General features: G+C 43.7%; 1 protein-coding gene across 2 annotated transcripts in view; it reads left to right on the top strand.

Moving 5' to 3' along the window:
• Positions 1–26783, top strand: part of LOC126162306 (neuromodulin) — a 942653-nt gene that overhangs the window by 737373 nt on the left and 178497 nt on the right. The window lies entirely within an intron of this gene.

Here is a 26783-nt window from a genome sequence, read left to right as displayed (position 1 = left end):
CAGTTATTAGATAACTGTGAAAAATTCATATGAACCTGCGGATACCTGTGTCGATCATGTGCTCATCCTCACGCTTCATAAAATTGTTTACAGCAGCAGCTCGTACAGCAGTACTGTTACCGTAGTCTCAAATAAAATGAAAACCATACTTCGTCACTGCCTTCAAGAGTTAAACGCAGTGTTGATAATATATTTCATTCTAATCTTGGCAGGTGCGACGAAGGATGGTTTCTATTTCATTTGATGCCACAGTAAGAACTTTTATAATACAAGCTCCTAAAATAATTTTGTTATACCTGAAGTCATCAGTTGACCGGAATCGGTATTTGATATTTATTTCAACAGCAATTCGTGACAATCTTGAATTATAACCCTTTTCAACCAATCATAAATTTAGTATCTGATTTCGTCGTGTTCGTCAGCATTTCAAGCAATCGGTTTTCCAGCTCGCCTTCCCATTCTGTGGCAGACCAGGTTTCTCCAGTGCTAAATCGCCAGTTGCGTGTTGATACGTTATGCAACTCTGTTCCCTGTCATACGCGCTAAGATGAAGAAAACATCAATGGCGAAGAATTCACATGTAGCAAAAAAACACCCAACAACAGACCAGCGAAGAATTCCTATTTAGAGAAAAAGATCATCCCACAAGAGACAAAACTTGGTCTGCTATGCGATTTTTGCACAACCTCTACATCTTTGAGTATCCTCTCTATATCTTTAAGTACTCTCTCTGAACTAAATGTTGTCAACAAGAGAAACGATTCTATATGAAGATGGGATATGGATCCTTGGCCAATAAAATATTTGCAACATTTATATGTATTCTGTTAAAGGAGTAAAGGGAACAGATAGACACCAAAAGCAACGGTGAAACAGACATTATGTTAGAAAAGGACCGTTTTCTGCAGAAATATGGGAAAAGACTAAAATGTTTTGCATGGAGTGACCTCCTGAAACGTGGACATTGAAGAATAAAGACAGTGAAAGGCTGAAAGCTTCTGAGATAAGGACATGGCAAAGAATGGGAAAAGGAGGGACAAAAAGAAATAAAACAGAAACACGTGGAAGGGAAGATGCGGCGAGGGAGGAAAAGATTTCAGATTCTCTGCTGGGCGGTAGCACATACATTAGAAAGCGGTGGACCGCCAGGGATACAAAGGACCTGCTAACACACCACAAAACTGATGACGATGATGCAGATAAAAGGACCTGCTAACACACCACAAAACTTATGACGATGATGCAGATAATGATGATGATGAAGAGGAGGAGGCAGCTGCTTGAAAATGGTTGACGAAGGTTACTCAAGCCAACGATGGAAAAACTATTTGCTGAAGATACTTTATTCTTATGTTTTTTAGGATGAGAAATCCAAATATAATACTTAAAAAACTGTATCACCTATCATTTCTTCACATTTTACAGTTAAATTTATTAAACTAGGCCATTTTTAGAGAATTTAACAGTTTTTTTATAGTTAAAATAATTTAAAAAGGAGGTGTAATGAATGTAGATGACGTTGGCAGCACTGCTGAAAAACATTTGCTGGCAAAAAAGGTCGATTCTATTTTTGTGTTAACAGATGGTGTTTTGTTTGCAGTCAACCTAACCTCACTTTCCCATTTTCTGTACATGTGCTCAGTACAGCGTCTAATTGTGGTTGTAAAACTCTGCTGACAGTTTTTGTTATATTTATGGTGAATTTGTGATTAAAACACACCTCTGTTTACTGTATAGCATAGGATTTTCATACTATATAATAAAAAGCATACTGCTCGAAAACTATGGGTGATACAAAAAAAAATAAGGCTAGATTTGGATTAGACTCATAAAAATCTATAAAGATCAGCTGTCTAAGTAAAAAAAAAAGTTTTCAAAAAAATTTTTCGTCGGCCTTTGTTATTGGTGTGAGTAGGATTTTAAGGACCCTTAATGGCTGGGGCACCTGAAGGGGAGAGAGAGAGAGAGAGAGAGAGAGAGAGAGAGAGAGAGAGAGACTATATCATTAATTTAGCAATTCTGAGAAGAGAGCACTGTGTGCTACAGGCGTGCAGTCGTCAGATTAGGGTGGAGGCGCCGGCTGGATGCTGGCAACCGTAGGGAGCAGACGCCGGCTGCGCTGAAATTAAATTCTTTGGACTCTGGAGCAGAGTCGCCCTCTGACAAGAGGCACGCGCTGGAAAGCGGTGCAGCAGTGAGGCGCCCTCTGCAGTGGGGCGACGCGCGCAGGCTAATCCGCCCGCTTGCTTACTCATTACCGACAACATCTAGGCGCCTCGCCCCTTTGTGCGCCAGCTCTGCGGATACTCGTCAAAAAGCATCCGGAAATAGCCAGGCACACATCAAATGGACCTTTTATCCCTTTTACTTGCCATTATTAAGAGGAGCGTGTCGCTACGATACGCCTCTACTGTTACATTTCTTTGCCAAAGTCTCTTAAACTACCTTTCCCCGCCGTCAATCGACTGTTTCTTCGAATATTTTTGGGGCTAAATGTTGGCTGCCTCGGATGGTCCAGTAATTGGCTGTATGTCCATATTGTTTCACAGCTTTTCTATAGCATTCGTGTTTCATCCGAGACTTTTTGTCATTTGTGAACAAAAAAAAAAAATAGCTACAGGATTCTTCTGCTTCGTGGCAGAGCTTCTCGTAACGTTCCATCTCAGATGTTCCTTCTTCAAATGACAAAACAGGAAAAAGCACGAACTAAAAAGTAGTTATCTACGCTGAAACCTGAAACTAATATACACTACTGGCCATTAAAATTTCTACACCAAGAAGAAATGCAGATGATAAACGGGTCTTCATTGGACAAATATATTATACTAGAACTGACATGTGATTACATTTTCACGCAATTTGGGTGCATAGATCCTGAGAAATCAGTACCCAGAACAACCACCTCTGGCCGTAATAACGGCATTGATACGCCTGGGCATTGAGTCAAACAGAGCTTGGATGGCGTGTACAGGTACAGCTGCCCATGCAGATTCAACACGAGACCACAGTTCATCAAGAGTAGTGACTGGCGTATTGTGACGAGCCAGTTGCTCGGCCACCATTGACCAGACGTTTTCAGTTGGTGAGAGATCTGGAGCATCTGCTGGCCATGGCAGCAGTCTAACATTTTCTGTATTCAGAAATGCCCGTACAGGACCTGCAACATGCAGTCGTGCATTATCCTGCTGAACATCTACATCTACATCCATACTCCGCAAGCCACCTGACGGTGTGTGGCGGAGGGTACCTTCAGTACCTCTATCGGTTCTCCCTTCTATTCCAGTCTCGTATTGTTCGTGGAAAGAAGGATTGTCGGTATGCCTCTGTGTGGGCTCTAATCTCTCTGATTTTATCCTCATGGTCTCTTCGCGAGATATACGTAGGAGGGAGCAATATACTGCTTGACTCTTCGGTGAAGGTATGTTCTCGAAACTTTGACAAAAGCCCGTACCGAGCTACTGAGCGTCTCTCCTGCAGAGTCTTCCACTGGAGTTTATCTATCATCTCCGTAACGCTTTCGCGATTACTAAATGATCCTGTAACGAAGCGCACTGCTCTCCGTTGGATCTTCTCTATGTCTTGTATCAACCCTATCTGGTACGGATCCCACACTGCTGAGCAGTATTCAAGCAGTGGGCGAACAAGCGTACTGTAACCTACTTCCTTTGTTTTCGGATTGCATTTCCTTAGGATTCTTCCAATGAATCTCAGTCTGGCATCTGCTTCACCGACAATCAACATTATATGATCATTCCATTTTAAATCACTCCTAATGCGTACTCCCAGATAATTTATGGTATTAACTGCTTCCAGTTGCTGACCTGCTATTTTGTAGCTAAATGATAAAGGATCTATCTTTCTGTGTATCCGCAGCACATTACACTTGTCTACATTGAGATTCAGTTGCCATTCCCTGCACCATGCGTCAATTCGCTGCAGATCCTCCTGCATTTCAGTACAATTTTCCATTGTTACAACCTCTCGATACACCACAGCATCATCTGCAAAAAGCCTCAGTGAACTTCCGATGTCATCCACCAGGTCATTTATGTATATTGTGAACAGCAACGGTCCTATGACACTCCCCTGCGGCACACCTGAAATTACTCTTACTTCGGAAGACTTCTCTCCATTGAGAATAACATGCTGCGTCCTTTTATCTAGGAACTCCTCATTCCAATCACACAATTGGTCTGATAGTCCATATGCTCTTACTTTGTTCAATAAACGACTGTGGGGAACTGTATCGAACGCCTTGCGGAAGTCAAGAAACACGGCATCTACCTGTGAACCCGTGTCTATGGCCCTCTGAGTCTCGTGGACGAATAGCGCGAGCTGGGTTTCACATGACCGTCTTTTTCGAAACCCATGCTGATTCCTACAGAGTAGATTTCTAGTCTCCAGAAAAGTCATTATACTCGAACACAATACGTGTTCCAAAATTCTACAACTGATCGACGTTAGAGATATAGGTCTATAGTTCTGCACATCTGTTCGACGTCCCTTCTTGAAAACGGGGATGACCTGTGCCCTTTTCCAATCCTTTGGAACGCTACGCTCTTCTAGAGACCTACGGTACACCGCTGCAAGAAGGGGGGCAAGTTCCTTCGCGTACTCTGTGTAAAATTGAACTGGTATCCCATCAGGTCCAGAGGCCTTTCCTCTTTTGAGCGATTTTAATTGCTTCTCTATCCCTCTGTCGTCTATTTCGATATCTACCATTTTGTCATCTGTGCGACGATCTAGAGAAGGAACTATAGTGCAATCTTCCTCTGTGAAACAACTTTGGAAAAAGACATTTAGTATCTCGGCCTTTAGTCTGTCATCCTCTGTTTCAGTACCATTTTGGTCACAGAGTGTCTGGACATTTTGTTTTGATCCACCTACCGCTTTGACATAAGACCAAAATTTCTTAGGATTTGTTTATGTTTGCTGTGGAGTTCCCTTTGCTTCCGCAGCAGTTTTCTAACTCGGTTGTTGAACCACGGTGGCTCTTTTCCATCTCTTACGATCTTGCTTGGCACATACTCATCTAACGCATATTGTACGATGGTTTTGAACTTTGTCCACTGATCCTCAACACTATCAGTACTTGAGACAAAACTTTTGTGTTGAGCCAACAGGTACTCTGAAATCTGCTTTTTGTCACTTTTTCTAAACAGAAAAATCTTCCTACCCTTTTTAATATTCCTATTCACGGCTGAAATCATCGATGCCGTAACCGCTTTATGATCACTGATTCCCTGTTCTGCGTTAACTTTTTCAAATAGTTCGGGTCTGTTTGTCAACAGAAGGTCTAATATGTTATCGCCACGAGTCGGTTCTCTGTTTAACAGCTCAAGGTAGTTTTCCGATAAAGCACTTAAAAAAATTTCACTGGATTCTTTGTCCCTGCCACCCGTTATGAACGTCTGAGTCTCCCAGTCTATATCCGGCAAATTAAAATCTCCACCCAGAACTATAACATGGTGGGGAAATCTACTCGAAATATTTTCCAAATTATCCTTCAGGTGCTCAGCCACAACAGCTGCTGAGCCAGGGGGCCTATAGAGACATCCAATTACCATGTCTGAGCCTGCTTTAACCGCGACCTTCACCCAAATCATTTCACATTTCGGATCTCCGTCAATTTCCTTCGATACTATTGTACTTCTTACCGCTATAAACACGCCTCCCCCTTCACTGTTCAGCCTGTCTCTGCGGTATACATTCCAATCTGAGTTTAGGATTTCGTTACTGTTTACGTCTGGTTTCAGCCAACTTTCTGTCCCTAGTACTATATGGGCGTTGTGATCGTTTATTAATGAGAGCAGTTCTGGGACCTTTCTATAGACGCTCCTGCAGTTTACTATTAGCACATTAATATTGTTATTCCCTGTTGCATTTTGCCTACTCCTATCTTGCCGCGTCTCAGGAGGCGTGTTGTCGGGCCTAGGGAGGGGATTCTCTAACCTAAAAAACCCCCATGTGCACTCCACACGTACTCCGCTACCCTTGTAGCCGCTTCCGGCGTGTAGTGCACGCCTGACCTATTCAGGGGGACCCTACATTTCTCCACCCGATAGCGGAGGTCGAGAAATTTGCACCCCAGATCTCCGCAGAATCGTCTGAGCCTCTGGTTTAAGCCTTCCACTCGGCTCCAAACCAGAGGACCGCGATCGGTTCTGGGAACGATACTACAAATAGTTAGCTCTGATTCCACCCCGCGAGCGAGGCTTTCCGCCTTCACCAATTCCGCCAACCGCCTGTACGAACTGAGGATGACCTCTGAACCCAGACGGCAGGAGTCATTGGTGCCGACATGAGCAACAATTTGCAGTCGGGTGCACCCAGTGCTCTCTATCGCCGCTGGTAGGGCCTCCTCCACATCTCGGATGAGACCCCCCGGCAAGCAGACAGAGTGAACACTGGCCTTCTCCCCCGACCTTCTCGCTATTTCCCTAAGGGGCTCCATCACCCGCCTAACGTTGGAGCTCCCAATAACTAATAAACCCCTCCCCCCGTGTGCCTGCTCGGACCTTGCTGAAGGAGCAGCCACATGTCCCCTCACAGGCAGAGCGGGCGATGCCACACGGCCAGCCTTCACATTGACCTTCCGCCTCGTGCGCCGCGAACCCCGCTGAACCCGCCACTCCCCTTGGGGAGAGGGTGGCCCAACCGCGCCCGGTACCCGCGAAGATGTCTCGACAGCAGGGACAGTGGGTGAAGCATGTAACACCTGGGGTGTACCCTGCGACGCACCAGACTCCCCACTGCCGCTACACTCCGAGGCAGCAGCCTGAAGATGGCTGACCGCGGCCATCAACACGCTCAGCTGTTCGCGAACAGTGGCCAGCTCCTCCTGCGTCCGTACACAGCAGTCACACATCCTATCCATCCTAAGGAAACAATTTACTGAAGGGAGTTAATCAACCTTTAACTAGACTGCTAATTCACTAAAGGCGGCTGCTTATTCACTAAACTGTGGTTGCTAGCCCCTTCTTGTAGAAAACAATGAAAATAGCGCTACCTGTCTCTGGACTGTATTGAAAACAAACTCTAGCACTACTGGCACTATGGTTGACTACAGGGACTCTCTCTTACTGTATTCAAAACAAACACGAAATCTATGGAACACTTAAGAGCACTCGAAAAATAAAGCTTCCTAAAAGCAAATACACACGGAAGAAGAAGTGACAAGTAAGAAAAATACAGTTAATACTTAAATTAAGGTAGCTCGCTGCACAGCAGACGTGAAGCAGGCGGCAGTTACGACGACACTGACACTACTGGCACTATGGCTGACTAAAGGGACTCTCTCTGACTGTATTCAAAACAAACACGAAATCTATGGAACACTATTAAGAGCACTCGAAAATTAAAGCTTCCTAAAAGCAAATACACGCGGAAGAAGAAGTGACAAGTAAGAAAAATACAGTTAATACTTAAATTAAGTTAGCTCGCTGCACAGCAGACGTGAAGCAGGCGGCAGTTACGACGACACTGAAATGTAGGGTTTCGCAGGGATGGAATGAAGGGTAGAGCCACGGGTCGTAACACATCTCAAATGTAACGTCCACTGTTCAAAGTGCCGTCAATGCGAACAAGAGGTGACCGAGACCTGTAACCAATGGCACTCCATACCATCACGCCGGGTGATACGCCAGTATGGCTATGACGAATACACACTTCCAATGTCCGTTCACCGCGATGTCGCCAAACACGGATTCGACCATCATGATGCTGTAAACAGAACCTGGATTCATCCGAAAAAATGACTTTTTGCCATTCGTGCATCCAGGTTCGTCGTTGAGTACACCATCGCAGGCGCTCCTGTCTGTGGTGCAGCGTCAAGGGTAATCGCAGCCATGGTCTCCGAGCTGATAGTCCATGCTGCTGCAAACGTCGTCGAACTGTTCATGCAGATGCTAGTGATACGAGGCCGTTGGGATCCAGCACGGCGTTCCGTATTGCCCTCCTGAACCAACCGATTCCATATTCTGCTAACAGTCATTGGATCTCGACCAACACGAGCAGCAATGTCGTGATACGATGAACCACAATCGCGATAGGCTACAATCTCTGTCAAAGTGGGAAACGTGATGGTACGCATTTCTCCTCCTTACACGAGGCATCACAACAACGTTTCCCCAGGCAACGCCGGTCAACTGCTGTCTGTGTATGAGAAATCGGTTGGAAGCTTTCCTCATGTCAGCACGTCGTAGGTGTCGCCACCGGCACCAAACTTGTGTGAATGCTCTGAAAAGTTAATCATTTGCATATCAAAGCATCTTCTTCCTGTCGGTTAAATTTCGCGTCTGTAGCACGTCATCTTCGTGGTGTAGCAATTTTAATGACCAGTAGTGTAATAGCGTGCTAACGTTTGTGAAAATGCCAACACTTAGGAACAACGGTGCGTGCAAACAATGTACTATCAATAAGTGATTAAGACTACAGAAATATGGCGTTTACGAAGGTCAGTCCCACTACAAGGTAACTCAGTAAAGAGCCGTCAAACGAAATTTAATTATGAAATCATGTACGAGTAAGACTCGCCGACGTCTACGGTCCCAAAATCATCAAGAGAGTTGCAATATGGCATAATAATCGGGCTATGAGAAACGACTTTTTTCATGCAGTCACATTTCTGATCGTACACGCCACGATGATACACCAGCAAGTAGAGGATACCTTCCGTGACACAACACAGATAGGGGTAGTGTGCATTCGTATTAATTGTGTTCGTTTTGACTTTTTCATTTTTCGATAGCCATTGTAGATCTCAGTCGCAAAACAAGCAAGCTATTGTAATTTCACCAGATCAATGACTCGTATATACACTGTATTAGGTCCTCAGGGCTCTATCTTTGTAAGATAATGGTATACTGCAGATTGGCTACCGTCGATAGTAGCTGCTGGTTTCCGCTAAAGATAACTGGCCTCAGCATTCCACAGTTCCGTAATCTGTTCGAGAGATTTATTGCGTCTTAAAGTACTTGCTGCAATATGCATCCGTTCTCACGAAAAGACATTCTGATGAAAGCACAGATTTCAATGGAACTACCAGCTTCACAGGAGAATGCCAATTTATTTAACGAGACCAGAAGTTTATTCCTGGTACTGTACGAAAAAATGGCTCTGAGCACTATGGGACTCAACTTCTGAGGTCATTAGTCCCCTAGAACTTAGAACTAGTTAAACCTAACTAATCTATGGACATCACACACATCCATGCCCGAGGCAGGATTCGAACCTGCGACCGTAGCGGTGTACGAAAAGCACGTCAAACTTGAAAGCTAACCCAGATCAAATAAACGTTGTTTAAGTTCGTGTGAGCTGAAATGCATGTTTATTTTGAACTTATTGCAGAAAAACGGAAGAGAACAACGATAAGATTATTACTTTCTTGCTGACGTTTGAATCCTTTCTCTGAGTGATAAAGGGGTTTCTTGCGTGCTGTTTCTTCTAATCTGACAGGAAATTTTTTGGCAGTGATTGCTTTCGAAACTTCTAAAAATGCACATAGTACGGCCAATAAATTCCGACACTGACTATTCCTGGCGTATAAGCGATGTCAGCGCAGTAATTACGGTGGCCGCTTGAACAGTTCACCACCGGCAATGGAGGTGAAGCTTTGACAATGCCAGCCAGAAACGTCAGAAAAATCATTAGATGAACGTCGGCCGAAGAACCCGAGACAGAAGCCAATAGGCAGTTTGTCAAACTTCTGTAAACAACAAATGTGCATTTGACCAACCAGTTGCGAGAAGGCAGTGTTAACTAGTGGACATGTGGCCGTAGCCTGTCCACATTTTTGTGTCACAAACCGCAGTGGAGCAACCTCTGGAAAAAGAAAAAAGTGCTCAGGACATTCTTCACAACGTTTTGAAGAAGAAAAAAGTTTGTGTAAAGTTTGTTTCGTACTCTTTTATTCCCGAGCAAAAACAACAACGCACGGACCCCTGCCACGACTTGAATGAAATGCCAACTGCAAGCAGTTCTTTCCTGAAAAAATTGGTCACAAGGAACGAAGGTAGGTATCATCACTGAAAATGAAATGATCGTATGGCATTGTTGGCTGTGATGTCCCAGTCGGGTTCGGCTGCCAAGTGCAAGTCTAGTTTCAGTCAGCGCCACATTGGGCGACTTGCGGCCGATGGTGAAGATGAAATTATGATGAGGACAACACAACACCCAGTCCCCCAGCGGAGAAAAATCTCCGACCCGGCCGGGAATCGAACGCGAGCCCAGTGCATGGGAGGCAAGCACGTTACCACCGAGCTAAGCAGGCGGACAGGATCATCGCTGCTGACCTAACGCGAAACGAGATTCTGCAGATATTCACCTGAAGGGTGAATGCTTTGAGGACATAATCTACATTCAAGCCAAGGCGACGAGCAAGTTGAACAACTTCCCGAAGAAGGACTTTTCAGACAGTTTTACCTGGTTGTATGAACGTTCTGTGTGACGTACTCAAGTGAGGGGGAGACTATGTAAAAGACCTGAAGCATTTAAACCACCATCTTAACGATTCTCGATTTTTTTTATTAATTCAGTGTCAAAACTTCTTTGATTGGCGGGACATTGCAGTAATCCTAGAGCTTCATATAGTAAATAACTGCTCACACTGAAAAATATGCCCAGTTGTGATAAAATTTCATATATGAAATTCAATTTCCAAAGCTTGCAGTGAAGTGGTTATAAAAGCATATATATCAGTTTCACCGGATTTTTCCTTCATTGCAAGGGATTTCAGTTTCTTCCATTTTCATTGGATTAAGCACTTACTGAAGAAATTAAAAAAAAAAATAAAATAAAGGAGGTAAAACCTTCCTTCCAAAATTTTAAAATCTGTAGAGCTTGTTCCACTTTTATTATCATGATGACAGTTTATTTCTGAAAATTCTTATGCCGTTCAAATCATGCAGGAAATTTTGTTGCAGCAGCCAGACTTAAATGTAGATTCTCAGCTATTAAGAACTACATATTTCGAGTCACAAACATACTTAAGAATATACGAGGGGCATTCAAAAAAGTAATGCAGCACTTTTTTCTGAAAGCTGGTTGGTTCTATTCAGCATTCCGAAACACCATATTATTTCCCACTGTTTTGCCTACAAAACCCTATTTTTCAACATAATTGCCGTTCAATGTAACCACTCTACTATTCGAAGTCGGAGGCAACGTCTTGCTGTATTAGTAATCTTCCAGTCATCGACGTACTGTTTTCCATGGAGTGCATCCCTCACCCAAGCTGTAGGTGGATGAGGAGTAACAATCTAATGAAGTGTTGTGAGCTCCTCTCAGGTGCGCAGACTTTTGTGAGGCCTTGCATTGTCATGGAGAAAAAGTTAGTTAGCATTTTCAGTTTTTTCACACGATCCGACACTGTAGCAGACACAACTGTGTGCTGTCGGCCAGCACGAGGGAGATCTGACAGGTTTACGCGACCTCGTTGTGATGATGACACACGCCTCGCCCAACGATTCACCATGTTTTCGTTTACAGACAGGTCGCCGTAGACATACTGCAAGCGCCTATGAACATCTGCGGTGCTCTGGTTTTCCGTCAAAAGAACCTCAACGGCAGCTGTCTATTCGGAACGCATCTCCGTTACAGACGCGGTTTCGAAGCCTACGTTATAGCACCGCCAACTACCGGAATTTCATAAATCCGTAGAAGCTGAAGCGGGAATATACCACGATGTCCCACAAAAAATTCTGCATTTTTCCAACCGAAACTGGCCGAAAAAAATACACTCCTGGAAATTGAAATAAGAACACCGTGAATTCATTGTCCCAGGAAGGGGAAACTTTATTGACACATTCCTGGGATCAGATACATCACATGATCACACTGACAAAACCACAGGCACATAGACACAGGCAACAGAGCATGCACAATGTCGGCACTAGTACAGTGTATATCCACCTTTCGCAGCAATGCAGGCTGCTATTCTTCCATGGAGACGATCCTGTGGAACGGCTTGCCATGCCATTTCCACCTGGCGCCTCAGTTGGACCAGCGTTCGTGCTGGACGTGCAGACCGCGTGAGACGACGCTTCATCCAGTCCCAAACATGCTCAATGGGGGACAGATCCGGAGATCTTGCTGGCCAGGGTAGTTGACTTACACCTTCTACAGCACGTTGGGTGGCACGGGATACATGCGGACGTGCATTGTCCTGTTGGAACAGCAAGTTCCCTTGCCGGTCTAGAAATGGTAGAACGATGGGTTCGATGACGGTTTGGATGTACCGTGCACTATTCAGTGTCCCCTCGACGATCACCAGTGGTGTACGGCCAGTGTAGGAGATCGCTCCCCACACCATGATGCCGGGTGTTGGCCCTGTGTGACCTCGGTCGTACGCAGTCCTGATTGTGGCGCTCACCTGCACGGCGCCAAACACGCATACGACCATCATTGGCACCAAGGCAGAAGCGACTCTCATCGCTGAAGACGACACGTCTCCATTCGTCCCTCCATTCACGCCTGTCGCGACACCACTGGAGGCGGGCTGCACGATGTTGGGGCGTGAGCGGAAGACGGCCTAACGGTGTGCGGGACCGTAGCCCAGCTTCATGGAGACGGTTGCGAATGGTGCTCGCCGATACCCCAGGAGCAACAGTGTCCCTAATTTGCTGGGAAGTGGCGGTGCGGTCCCCTACTGCACTGCGTAGGATCCTACGGTCTTGGCGTGCATCCGTGCGTCGCTGCGGTCCGGTCCCAGGTCGACGGGCACGTGCACCTTCCGCCGACCACTGGCGACAACATCGATGTACTGTGGAGACCTCACGCCCCACGTGTTGAGCAATTCGGCGGTACGTCCACCCGGCCTCCCGCATGCCCACTATACGCCCTCGCTCAAAGTCCGTCAACTGCACATACGGTTCACGTCCACGCTGTCGCGGCATGCTACCAGTGTTAAAGACTGCGATGGAGCTCCGTATGCCACGGCAAACTGGCTGACACTGACGGCGGCGGTGCACAAATGCTGCGCAGCTAGCGGCATTCGACGGCCAACACCGCGGTTCCTGGTGTGTCCGCTGTGCCGTGCGTGTGATCATTGCTTGTACAGCCCTCTCGCAGTGTCCGGAGCAAGTATGGTGGGTCTGACACACCGGTGTCAATGTGTTCTTTTTTCCATTTCCAGGAGTGTATGTTGCATTATTTATGGAACGTAGTATGTATAAGACAACCAGGAATACTGATTATCGTTTTTCGTAGTTTCCGTAAACGTAGCAGAAATGTTCATTTGTTTTCAAGTAACCGAAGCCATGATGGTATTAGTAACGTGTTCGAGCCGCAGTACCCTACAACTCCCCCTGGGCACACCGAGCAATCAGTATTGATAAACAGCACATAAGCGTGGGAGCGTCAGAGTCTCTTGGGCAGAAGAATACATGTTATGCTACAAGCAGATCGATGCATGTACGAGATGAGCTAGAGAAGAACGAACAGCTCGTTTAACAGTCTCTTCACGGTGAAATCAACTGCTCGTTAGACAAAGTTTTTGACAGACAAGGGAGACCCCTTACACCGAAAGTATTCAGCCGCCACAGCGGATGATTTTCATTCAAAATCTGGTGACTTGAGTAAATCCGGAACACGGTCTTCGGATCGTTAGTTAAAGGTATGAACCTGGATTACCGTGAACGAGACGCACTAAGAGGCACAAACGTCTCAGAGGTTGACCCTATTGCTGTAAATTGTATCTTCCCATCGCCGTACAGTTATCTCTTCTGCCAGTCTTGCTTCCGAGATTAAGGCGGAGCTCACCTTCTGCAGCATCGTCGACAGAACCGACTGTGATCCTTTGGCGCAGAGCGGAGTGGAGGATCTGAATCCGAGGCTCAGGCCGGTCTGTGACCGTGTAGCTGCAGAATCCTTCACGTGCGCCGTCGGGTGGCGGGTTTTCGGGTTCCGTTTAATAGGTCAGGAGTCCACTACACACAAGACGCGGCTACACGGGTAGCGTGGGCCGTGTGGAAGGAACTGGGCGATTTTTTAGGTTAGAGGGTCTCAGGAAACCACAGAAATAGTGTCCGTCTAAAAGGGGGCAAGTAAAACACAAGAAGGTAGTTGTGCAAACGATCGGTATTGTAGCTGTAAATTTTGGTAGCTGTGTTGGGAAAGAAAGCGCTCCAAGCCTTAATAGAAAGCACTGTACCTCAAATACTTACAGGTACAGAAAGCTGGCTAAAGCCGGAAATAAATTCAGCCGAAATTTTTGCAAACGATTTAACAGTGTTCAGAAAGGACAGATTAAATAAAGTTGGTGGTGGAGTATTTATTGCTGTCAGAAGTAGTTTGCCCTGTAGTGAAATTGAAGTAGACAGTTCCTGCGAAATGTACTACTGGCCATTAAAATTACTACACCACGAAGGTGTAGTTCTACAGAAGCGAAATTTAACCAACAGGAAGAAGATGCTGAGATATGCAAATGATTAGCTTTTCAGAGCATTCACACAAGGTTGGTGCCAATGGCGAAACCTACAACGTACTGACATGAGGAATGTTTCCAACCGATTTATCATACACAAACAGCAGTTGACCGGCGTCGTTGTGATGCCTCGTGTAAGGAGGAGAAATGCGTACCATCACGTTTCCGACTTTGATAAAGGTCGGATTGCAGCCTATCGCGATTGTGGTTTATCGTATCGCGACATTGCTGCTCGCGTTGGCCGAGATACAATGACTGTTAGCAGAATTTGGAATCGGTGGGTTCAGGGGGGTAATAGGGAACGCGTTGCTGGATCCCAACGGCCTCGTATCACTAGCAGTCGAGATGACAGGCATCTTATCCGCATGGCTGCAACGGATCGTGCAGCCACGTCTCGATCCCTGAGTCAACAGATGGGGACGTTTGCAAGACAACAACCATCTGCACGAACAGTTCGACGACGTTTACTGCAGCATGGACTATCAGCTCCGAGACCATGGCTAGGGTTACCCTTGACGCTGCATCACAAGCAGGAGCGCCTGCGATGGTGTACTCAACAACGAACCTGGGTGCACGAATGGCAAAACGTCATTTTTTCGGATGAATCCAGCTGTACCTGTTCACGCCATCCAAGCTCTGTTTGACTCAATGCCCAGGCGTATCAACGCCGTTATTACGGCCAGAGGTAGTTGTTCTGGGTACTGATTTCTCAGGATCTATGCACCCAAACTGCGTGAAAATGTAATCACATGTCATTTCTAGTATAATATATTTGTCCAATGAATACCCGTTTATCATCTGCATTTCTTCTTGGTGTAGAAATTTTAATGGCCAGTAGTGTAGTATGGGTAGAGGTTATACTTAACAATCGGACTAAACTATTAATTAGATGGTTTTACCGACCCCCCGACTCAGAATATATAGTTGCTGAGCGGTACAGAGAAAACCTGAGTCTCATTTCAAATAGGTACCCCACTCATACAATTAAGACAGTCGGTGGGATTTCAATCTACCCTCGATATGCTGGAAAAATTATACGTTTAAAGCCGGCGGCAGGCATAAAACGTCATCCGAAATTGTAATGCATGCTTTCTGAGAAAATTATTTTGAACAATTAGTTCATAGCCGCGCGGGATTAGCCGAGCGGTCTCAGGCGCTGCAGTCATGGACTGTTCGGCTGGTCCTGGCCGAGGTTCGAGTCCTCTCTCGGGCATTGGTATGTGTGTTTGTCCTTAGGATAATTTAGGTTAAGTAGTGTGTAAGCTTACGGACTGATGATCTTAGCAGTTAAGTCCCATAATATTTCACACACATTTCTCTGCCTCGTGATGACTGGGTGTTGTGTGCTGTCCTTAGGTTAGTTAGGTTTAAGTAGTTCTAAGTTCCAGGGGACTGATGACCATAGATGTTAAGTCCCATAGTGCTCAGAGCCATTTGAACCATTTCACACACATTTCACACCCAATTAGTTCATGAGTCTACTCTAAGCGTAAATGTCTGCGAAAGCATACTTGACCTCTTAGCAACAAATAATCCTGGACAAACAGGGAGCATCATGACGAATACAGGGATTAGCGACCACAAGGCCGTTGCTGCTGGGCTGAATATCATAACACCCACAACCATAAAAAAGAAATGCAAAGTAGATCTATTTAAAAAAGCTGATAAATATGCTTTAACACCTTTTAAAGAGACAGTCTCCACTCCTTCCGATCCCATCGCGTAAACATATAAAAGATGTGGAATGATTTCAAAGAGATAGTATCGGCTGCAATTGAGAGATATATATACCACATAAATTAATAAGTGATGGTACTGATCCCCCATGGTACAATAAACGGGTCAGATCGCTCTTGCAGAAGCAACGAAAAGAGCATGCCGCATTTAAAAGAACGCAAAATCACGAAGATTGGGAAAGTTTTGCAGAAGTTCGAAATATAGCGAGTGTTTCTATTCGAGATGCTTTTAATAATTTCCATAACAAAACTCTGTCTCGGAATCTGGCAGATAACCCAAAGAGATTCTGGTCATATATAAAGTACACCAGTGGCAAGACGCAATCAATACCTTCACTGGGTTATTACAACGGTGAAGTCAAAACTCCTTCACCAAAGAAGACGAAGTAAGTATTCTTGAATTCCAATCAAAAACAATTGCCAAGATGAGAAACATAGAAGTAGATATCCTCGGTGTAGCAAAGCAGCTTAAATCAATGTTTCCCGTCCAGATGGTATACCAGATAGGTTCCTTTCAGACCATGCAGATGCAATAGCTCCATATTTAGCAATTATATACAACCGCTCTCTCACAGAAAGATCCGTACCTAAAGACTGGAAAGTTTCTCAAGTCACACCAATACCCAGAAAGGGAAATAGGAGTAATCCGCTGAATTACAGGCCCATATCACTAACGTCCATTTGAAGTAGGGTTTTGGAACATATACTGTATTCGAACATAATGAAGTACCTCAAAGAAAACGATTTATTGACACATAGTCAGCACGGATTCAGAAATATCGTTCTTTCGGAACACAACTAGCTCTTAATACTCATGTCGTAATGAGTGCTATCGACGGGGGATGTCAAATTGACTTCATATTTTTAGATTTTCAGAAGGCTTTCGACTCCATTCCTCACATGCGTCTTCTAACCAAACTGTGTGCCTATGGGATATCGCCTCAGTTGTGTGACTGGATTCGTGATTTCCTGTCAGAAAGGTCACAGTTCGTAGAAATAGACGGAAAGTCATCGAGTGAAACAGAAGTAATATCCGGCGTTCCCCAAGGAAGTGTTATAGGCCCTCTATTGTTCCTGGTCTATATTAACGACACAGGAGACAATCTGAGTAGCCCTCTTAGATTATTTGCAGATGATACTGTCATTTACTGTCTTGTAAAGTCATCAGATGACCAAAATGAACTGCAAAATGATTTAGGGAAGATATCTGTGTGGTGTGAAAAGTGGCAATTGACCCTGAATAAAGAAAAGTGAGAAGTTATTCACATGAGTACTAAAGGAAAACCGCTAAATTAGATTACGCGATAAGTCACACAGATCTGAATGCTGTAAATTCAACTAAATACTTAAGGATTACAATTACAAATAACCTAAATTGGAACGATCACATAGATAATGTTGTGAGCAGAGCAAACCAAAGACTGCGATTCATTGGCAGAACACTTAGAAAGTGCAACAGATCTACTAAAGAGACTGCTTGCACTACACTTGTCCGCCCTATTCTGGAGTATTGCCGTGCGGAGTGGGATGCGTATCAGGTGGGACTGACGGATGATATTGAAAAAGTTCAAATAAGGGCGGCTCGTTTTGTATTATCGCGAAATAGGGGAGATAATGCCACAGACGTGATACGTGAATCGGAGTGGCAATCGTTAAAACAAAGGCGTTTATCGTTGCGACAGGATTTTTTCTTGGAATTTCAATCACCAGTTTTCTCCTCCGATTGCAAAAACATTCTGTTGGCACCCACCTACACAGGGAGAAATGATCATCACGATAAAATAAGAGAAATCAGAGCTCGCACAGAAAAATTTAAGTGCTCGTTTTTCCCGCACGCCTTTCGAGAGTGGAACGGTAGAGAAACAGCTAGAAGGTGGTTCATTGCACTCTCTGCCAGGCACTTAATAGTGAATAGCCAAGTAATCACTTAAAGGTAGATGTAGATAGATATCAGTCGTCTGACTGGTTCGATGCGACCCGCCACAATTGCTCTCCTGTGCCATTCCCTTCACTTCAGAGTAGCTACTACAACCTACGTCCTAATCACCTAATTTGTATGTTGGATATATTGCCATCTCTGCCTCCTCCTACAGTTTTCATCTTCTACAGCTCTCGTTAGTACCATGGGAGTATTTCTCTGATGTCTTAACACATGTCTTATCACCCTGTCTCTTCTTCTTGTTAGTGTTTTCAATCTGTTCCTTTCTTCGACGATTCTGCGGAGAATCTCCTCATTCCTTATCTCATCAGCGCACATCATTTTCAACATCATTTTATAGCACCACATCTCATATGCTTCGATTCTCTACTTTTTCCGTCGCCCCAGAGTCCACGATTCACTACCACACAATGCTGTTCTCCAGCCGTAGATTTACAGAAATTTCTGTCTCAGATGAATGCCGATGTCTAACTAGCAGACTTCTTTTGGCCAGGAATGGCCTCTTTGCTTTGATACTCTGCTTTCTATGTCATCCACGCTTCGTCCGTCGTGTGTTGTTATTCCTTAATTTCGTGCAATTCGTGCCAGCTATCCATGGAGGTCTTCAGCGGTTTCCTTACTCCACTTAGCGGGAACGCCGTGTTGGTTCCTTCGAAAAAAAGACACTACCGACTTCCTTACCCACCCACCTCAATCTTATATTGTGTTAAATCCTTTCTTCGAAATTAGTCCATCCATACCAGTCATGAGGTGGAATCCAGATTTGCATCGATGCTGAGCCAGTTGCAGCTTAAGGGTCATTTTGGTGGCCGCACAATTCTTTGTCTCTCCACTCTCGCAAATTTATATTTCCTTAGCTTACAAACATTCATAGTCGCAATGCTAGCGTTTCACTTTCTCTTTCTCAATTTCATAGGAATTTCTGACATAACTAACTTAATAAATATTAATACCATCTCGTACAAGTCGGAGCTATTCTCTGGTCATTCATTACACATCATCCTCACCAACGTAATGACAGAAATCTATAAACATGCAATAATGAAATAAAATCAAAATTTCGAATTTCATTAATTGCTGATGTAAGATTTTAATAAATATGGAACCATCAATTTTCTTCTGTTCATTTTCGGATATTTTTCTGAATTCTATCTATAACACCTGCACCACTTGTCAGTTTTTTTATTTATTTTTCTTTCTCCTGAAATCATCTCCCCTCTCGGCTCAGCTGCAAGAATGCGTCTGCTTCCCCTGCATTCCGTAAATTCCCCACCGCCTGCCTCCTGGAAATATTTAAGAAGTCTCTGCATTCTGGAACTCGCTGTCAGATGTTCTACGTTTGTAACTATTGACTGTTCTTATCCGTTCTTCAATAAAGCAGCGGTTTGGAACTAATATCGAGTCCACGCCCCATCAAAGCGACGGAGCGCGATATCGTTTTCCAATAATCGCCATCGAAGGGTCCACGCTTTGTTTCCACTCATATTTCAGAGATTATAAAAGTGCAGCTCTCACAAAACATCCGGGCAGAAGTGTGGGTTGTTGGTACGTAATTCAGTATTATCAGCATTTCATTTACCATTAGAGAGCTTCCAGAATTATTTACGTTTCAGTAAGCGTTTATTTGTTTTTAATGAACTACACAAAGCAACTGTGAGCTGAACACGGGAACGAGTGAATAGCACTCAATCGCAACCCACACGCTACGACTGCAGCACATTTTTTTTGTACTAATCTACAATAAAGCGTGACTACGACTGAGATATTTTTCAGATTTTTTAAAGCAAATTGCCTCTTTAAATTTCCTGACACGTCAGGAGTGCAAAACCGAAGGAATACACAACTGTTAATGAAGGCATGTACGCAGGCTGATATCATTAATCAAGCATTAAAATTCGTCTCACCATGTAACTGACGTTTCGTAACTCTCCTCTCTCTGTTTGTTGGTATACGCTTCTACATATTTATTTTCAATTATATTTTCATTCTATAGCGTAATTTGCGATGGATGACATCTATTACGACTATTATTTTATTTAATACACGTTATGAAAGTTGGCCCTCGTGTAATACGTCATGTTTTGTCATAGTTTTCTCCTCATTTTGTTTTTAACTTCAACCTAGAACTCCTTTGCTGACTGATGAAACACAAGTTGGAGATTCTCGAAGTTCATCAAATGAATTACTGTCGCGTACCTGCCACTCACTGCACAATCACGTCATGAATCACGTAGTAGTTCTGTGATATGTCGCCATTAACAGCCGCAACAACGCTGTCAGTTGGCTTCAGTTTACTTGACAGATGACTGCTGTTTCTAAGTACTACTTCAGCTGCTCATCCTTTCATTCACATAGTGATATTTCTACTAATATCTAATTTTTCCGTTAATACTGCTTATTATCCCAACACTCCGTGGATCTAATCGCAATTTCGTCGGTATAATACCTTTTACAAGGAGGATAAATGATTGTGAACAGTTTCGAAGACCTACCATCTTATCAACTAAGCCATATGTTGTTTTTTTTTACGACAGAATGCAGCTGAAAATAAGGGAGAACCACGACCGGGATTCGGATAGTTTGGTTCCCGTTTCCAGATTACATCAACTGTACACGAGTATATTTCCAGTGAGGGCATAGAAGTCATGACTGGGAATGAGAGTCAGACATAGCTTGTTGACTACAGCAGTTTTAATGCACGGCAAAGCTAAATTAGAATTGTAAGAGCATCGGACAAAATATTAATCACATTCTTAAAAGGACGCTTAAAAGGTCGCTTTTGGGGGCTGTAAATGGTTAGATTTAGGGTACCAAAAAGTCTTATTATCCTCCAGTATTGTCGTAAGGCAAGACAAAAATGGCTCTGAGCACTATAGGACTTAACTTCTGAGGTCATCAGTCCCCTAGAACTTAGAACTACTTTAACCTAAGGACATAACACACCTCCATGCCCGAGGCAGGATTCGAACCTGCGACCGTAGCGGTCGCGCGGTTCCAGACTGTAGCACCTAGAACCGCTCGGCCACTTCGGCCGGCTAAGGCAAGACAGTGAAGTGGACTGTATGTGCCAGTCGGTTGTATGGATCGTTTGCTTGAATGAGTTGACATGTAGACGTGAGAAACTGGCCTAAAGAAACTTTCGTGTTTATTTGAGTACCAATGGCTTCTGCCTGAAACCACTATTTTTTTATGAAGTACCATTGCCTTTCGCGTGAAACCACCGAAACTATTGCAAGACAGAGACATCTAGTGATACAGTGCTGTACTTCTGCGAAGGTAGTGCATTCCATAAGTCACTTAGAGCCTTCAAAGTAACAGCGCGAAGTAGTGCTGCATGATTATTGAAAGTTGCGACATGTGTGTATCTTATTATTACAGTAATCATATTACGGATATCATTCACAGTGAAAATAAGTATACCTGAAGTTACTGTAAGGTAAATTAGGGTTTGCACTAATGCTGTAAGTTCGAAATGAAACCAGTGGAGCAGTAGGTAATTTTTATATAAATTTTATAAATTTTAGGCACATTTTTGGTTATTATTTAGGATTATAGGTTAATTTAAGCATTATGAGTTCATGGAAGTTTCGAGATATGGGCTTGTGTCTATGAAAAATGCGAAATTTCTTTGAAATATATCTCATGAAATGATGGGTTGTTGAAAATTGTATGTTCCAGTGGTTCCAAAGTGAGACCACATCTTTAAAACAATCGACTGTGTGCTCCTTGACAATTTCTTCTTATATTCGTTGCTTACGATGATTTTAAAGGTTAATTTTATGAAAAATTTAAAATTTAATTTTTTTTTACAATTGTTGATATTGTTAGGGTTAACGCGCCCATGACCACAACTGGAGTGAAGTTGCCCGACTTGTTCGTATATTAACGCGGAATGTCCAACGTGTCTACAGAGAACGGTGTAGTACCAACATTGCGTGAAAACAGCGATCTCAACCAGCATCCGAGCAAACATAACGAAGCGGAACTGCACGCAGTGCAACTCACGGGTCCAGTACCTCGCAAAAGTTCATTAATCACATCAGCGTATACAGCCGCACGTCTTCAGTTTGTCAGACTACACACAAAGTTCACAGTAACTGAATGGATGCATGTAGTGCTGATCGACGAGTTGCGTTTATGTCTCTTTTTTCAAATGGTGGAAGGTGTCCAGTGCACCGACAACCCAAAGACGCATTAACCCGTGGCATATGGTGGGTGAAGTTCAGGCCGAAGGTGATTCTGTGATGTTTTGAGATGTTTCTCGTACCATCGCTTGGAGACCCACTCATTCAAGATACTGCGAGGGTGAACCAGGATGTCTGCATGCCTGCGTTCCTGGTTTGACGAACACTCGGACACACTGCACACCTAGACTTTTTTTCTACGTGATTCTGCTTTACCAACGTCATAATGTTACCCCGATTCTCACATATACATCCACGTAGTCAGATTTATCTTGTAATTTGCGTTCCTTGTCAATAATTTTGAAAGTCTCTATAGATGTAAAAGTTATTAGTTCGACGTAATAAGTGTACTGATGTTGTGGATGATGCAGTCGTAGTTAAAAATACATAAGGTTCCAGAAATCGAAAAATAGATCTGGATTAGATGGTCGCGTGGTAAGAGCCTAACGGGTAGGATGATTAGTTGCTCATTCCAGTAAACATGGGCTCTAAAACGCATACGTCTAGAGCTTAAGCACTAGTACATCTTCGCTATTGTGAAACACATTTCTTCTACTACAAGTTCTTTGCTATTACGAACGATCTACAGAATGCAGTAAATAAATGAGCAAATAAATGAAAACACCTTATTCCGTTACTGTGAAACAGCAAAGCTGATAATGTATTCTGCTTGCTATTACATACTTGTGAGCCGTCGCTAATGTAGACGCTAAGAACGACATCCATTCATAGTAGCGCGCTTCTGTCCGACATCTTGGGGAATAGCGCACTCCCTGAAAAACTCTAGCCTGGTCCCGGGTGCGCTCGTAGACATTGTGACGTGCTCCTGTAATATGTGTACATCATCAACGGGGCTCTCATACACTGAAGATTTCAAATGTTCCTACAACCAAAAATCCAAGAGATTAAGTTCGGGAGAACAAGCTGCCCAACCTACTGGACCTCTTTGACCAATTCGTTAAATCGAATTTCAGAAAAAAAGGCCTGATGCTCCATCATCCATGAACCACATCTCTAGCCGTTGCTGGAAGGGTACCTCCTCTAGGTGAGCAATGTGTTCTAATCTGTTTCCCGCATTCTGTAGGCCGTTCCGAATAATAGGAAAAACACATAGCTGCGACATTAAGTCACGAAGGAGGTATGCGGCTTTGTTGAAAAATATCTGCAGTCTGCAAAATGCTAAATAGGTCACTGAGGAAAAAGTTATTGACTGGATGCAAGTTGACTGTATGTTCCAAGCTGACTTTATTGTTCCAGTGTTACGCGTTTCGGACATTGCCATCATCAGATATCTGCAGAAAACAAGATAAAAATACATAACTATACATAAAATAAAAATAAATTACGAAACTGAGATAATCGGACACATAAAAATATATTACAAGTTATTAGAAGACACATACCGTGGAACATCATGACGCTCATAGATATTAAAGTTACGTGTTGGAGTAGTAACGATCATAAGCAGACTCAGAAAATGCTCATGCTGAATAGGAAAATCTTCTGCAGGATAGACTGCTTGGTATTTTTATTTACACTGACCGGATCCGACAGAATCTTGTTGGCATCATCAGGCCTACAAAGTACCAAAACTAAAGCATTTACAAAGTGAATTTATCATGTGTACAAATTCGTATGTTAGTGACAAGATGTACACTATGCGCGCATTAGTTTACATACCTTCGAAAAATTCTTATTAACATGCATACATGCCACCATTACAGAGAGAAGACTTTACACTAACAGGAAACACACCGTTTTGGTTTATCAAGCAGAAAAAAGAACACATAAAACATCCATAGTACCAACTACGTGACCAAGACTGGAGATGAACAGGTATGATATGCCTGGGCCACGATTGCATTTTTCATCTGTTTATCTCTAATATACTGCAATATATTTTTATGTGCCCGATTATCTTGGTTTCGTAATTCATTTTTATTTTGTATATAGCTACGTATTTTCATCTTGTTTTCTGCAGTTGTCTAATGACGGCAATGTCCAAAACGCGTAACATTGGAAGTATAAAGTCAGCTTGCATCCAGCCAACGACTTTTTCCTCAACGACTTATTCAGCATTTTGGAGACTGCACACAATAGCAAAGATCTTGCACTGGAAGAGATGTGTTTCACAGTAGCAAAGATGAAGAAGTGCTCTTGGCTCTTAAGGTATTGATTTTAGAGCCTATGTTTACTGGGCATTTTATTTTCTTTTGTCTATACTACCAAGTCTCAAAATATGGAATATTATCTTTTAACATACTGTGTACTCAAGTCATTCAGTGGAAAGAACAAGCAATATTTTGTGTACCACGAGAAGCTGCCATCGGGAATTAGGGGCTAGTGTGATATATATTCTTTTGCCGTATAACTTTTGGCTGACTTATTTAAAAGGTTTTGACTGACCGCTCCACCTGGAATTGGTCGCTTAATAATAGAAACTAGTCATCATAATACATGCAACTGAGACCGTGAAAATAAAAATTTCTGAAATTTTGCACTTGTGGCTTATCTCGCGACAATGTAGCGCATTATCCAAAAAGCAGGAACAACATTTCTGTCAGTTATTATTGCTAGGGGGATTGCAGTTGCTAAAGCAACACCGTGCCCAATTATGCAGTACAGTAAACAGCAATAGAGAAGTTCTGCCGGGAATGAGATAACCGGGTGGTAATAACGGCGGCCATAAACTCTGTTGTATCGCGGCAACTGTGCAACTACTGCGATTCCAAAACAAAAACCGGCTTAAAGAAACATCTCCATCATCTTTAATGTTCGCGACTGCAGCCCGATGGCTGGCGGCGGGCTCACGAGGAGGTCGAACTTGCGGCCATTAATCATGGCTGGAAATAGCTTCCAGGACGGCCTGTAAAATAAGGCTTCCTGGTCGCGACGTCCGCGCTGCTGCCCCGCCGAGATATGCATCGCCGCAATATTCGCATACGCTGCTTCCGTATGCAGTCGCTCCGAAAACTCCACGCGCCCCAGTTAATGAAGCGCATAAGAACATATTATCTCGACTTGCCGAATTTTTCAGACCTTTGTGCGCGAGGCGGCGCTCTGAAATATTGACACATTTCATACGCCGTCTGCTCACACACAAGCCGGAGAGTTATGTGGTAAGGGAGATATATTTCTTCGACAAACTTACCTCTTGAGGTAAACTCTGCGACGCCTGTAAACCCGACCACAGGTTTCCAAGCATTACCTCACAAAACTATGAAAATTCAGGTCCGTCTGTTATGGAAACATCTATTCTTTTTCATATCCAGGGATGTACATCTACGTCTACATATATAATCCGCTAGCCACCAAGCGGTGTGTGGCGGAGGGCACAATTCGCGCCAAAGTCATATTTCCCCCTCCCTCCCTCCCTCCCCCCTCCCCACTGTTCCACTCGCGGATCGCGCGAGGGAGAAACGACTGTCTGAACGCCTCAGTACGAGCTCTTATTTCCCTTATCTTTGAATGGTGATCATTGCGCGATTTGAAAGTTGATGGTAATACATCCTCGGCGAAGATCGTGTTTTGGAATTTAGTGAGCAGTCCCTTCCGTTTAGCACGTCATCTACCTGCAAGTGTGTCCCACTTCAAACTTTCTACGAGATTTGTAACGCTCTCGCGATGTCGAAATGTACCAGTCACGAATCTTGCCGCTCTTCTTTGGACCTTCTCAATCTCTTGAATCAGACACAACTGCTAAGGGTCCCATACAGTAGAACAATACTCCAAGACTGGACGAACTAACGTATTGTAAGCTATTTCCTTTGTTGAAGGACTGCATCGCTTCAGGAGTCTACCAATAAACCGCAATCTAGAGTTCACTTTACCCGTTACTTGTGTAATCTGATCATTCCATTTGAGATAATTTCGAATAGTAACGTCACATTGTGCCATCCTAAGAGGATGCTTCTGTTCAGGTTTGTAAAATGCAAAACATGGCAAGACGCAGTCAGTGTCGCATAAAGGTACTACTAGGGGCTTCAAGAAAGTAAGGTACACATTTTTATGGCAGGTCAAGTAACTTTTAGTGAATGCTGCACTGCTCTTCAAAGTGACTTAGTCACCAACTCTCTTGTAATTCAGAGGTCGGAACGTTCTACGAGACGTTCAACTCCTCGACGGTAGAAATCCGCTCCTTGGATACGGAGTAATTCCAGGAACGTCCTCAACACAAACTGCGATGTTCAATGCATTTTTTTTCTGTTAATCAGTGTTGGATTCACATAGTGGCAACAACTATAGACGTTAAAGGCTATGAGGTGCTGGTTAACTTCTTTATAAATTTGCATGGCATAGCAAAGTAACAGTGGAAATTTCATGGACGGTGTCTTGACAACCAAGGTGACAATAGTAAACCACATCCAGAGCCGTAACTCAACGACGCTATAGAGCGACGAAATTTTATGGCTCAGCGCCTGCCGCTAGATCTTCCCTTCGGCAACAAATGTTTGCGTTTGAACACTGACATACAGGAAGCAGAAGTAACAATACACCCGAAA

The sequence above is a fragment of the Schistocerca cancellata genome, chromosome 2 (assembly GCF_023864275.1).
Source record: "Schistocerca cancellata isolate TAMUIC-IGC-003103 chromosome 2, iqSchCanc2.1, whole genome shotgun sequence".
NCBI classification, from domain to species: Eukaryota; Metazoa; Arthropoda; class Insecta; order Orthoptera; family Acrididae; genus Schistocerca; species Schistocerca cancellata.
This window is presented reverse-complemented; position numbering and strand designations above follow the sequence as displayed.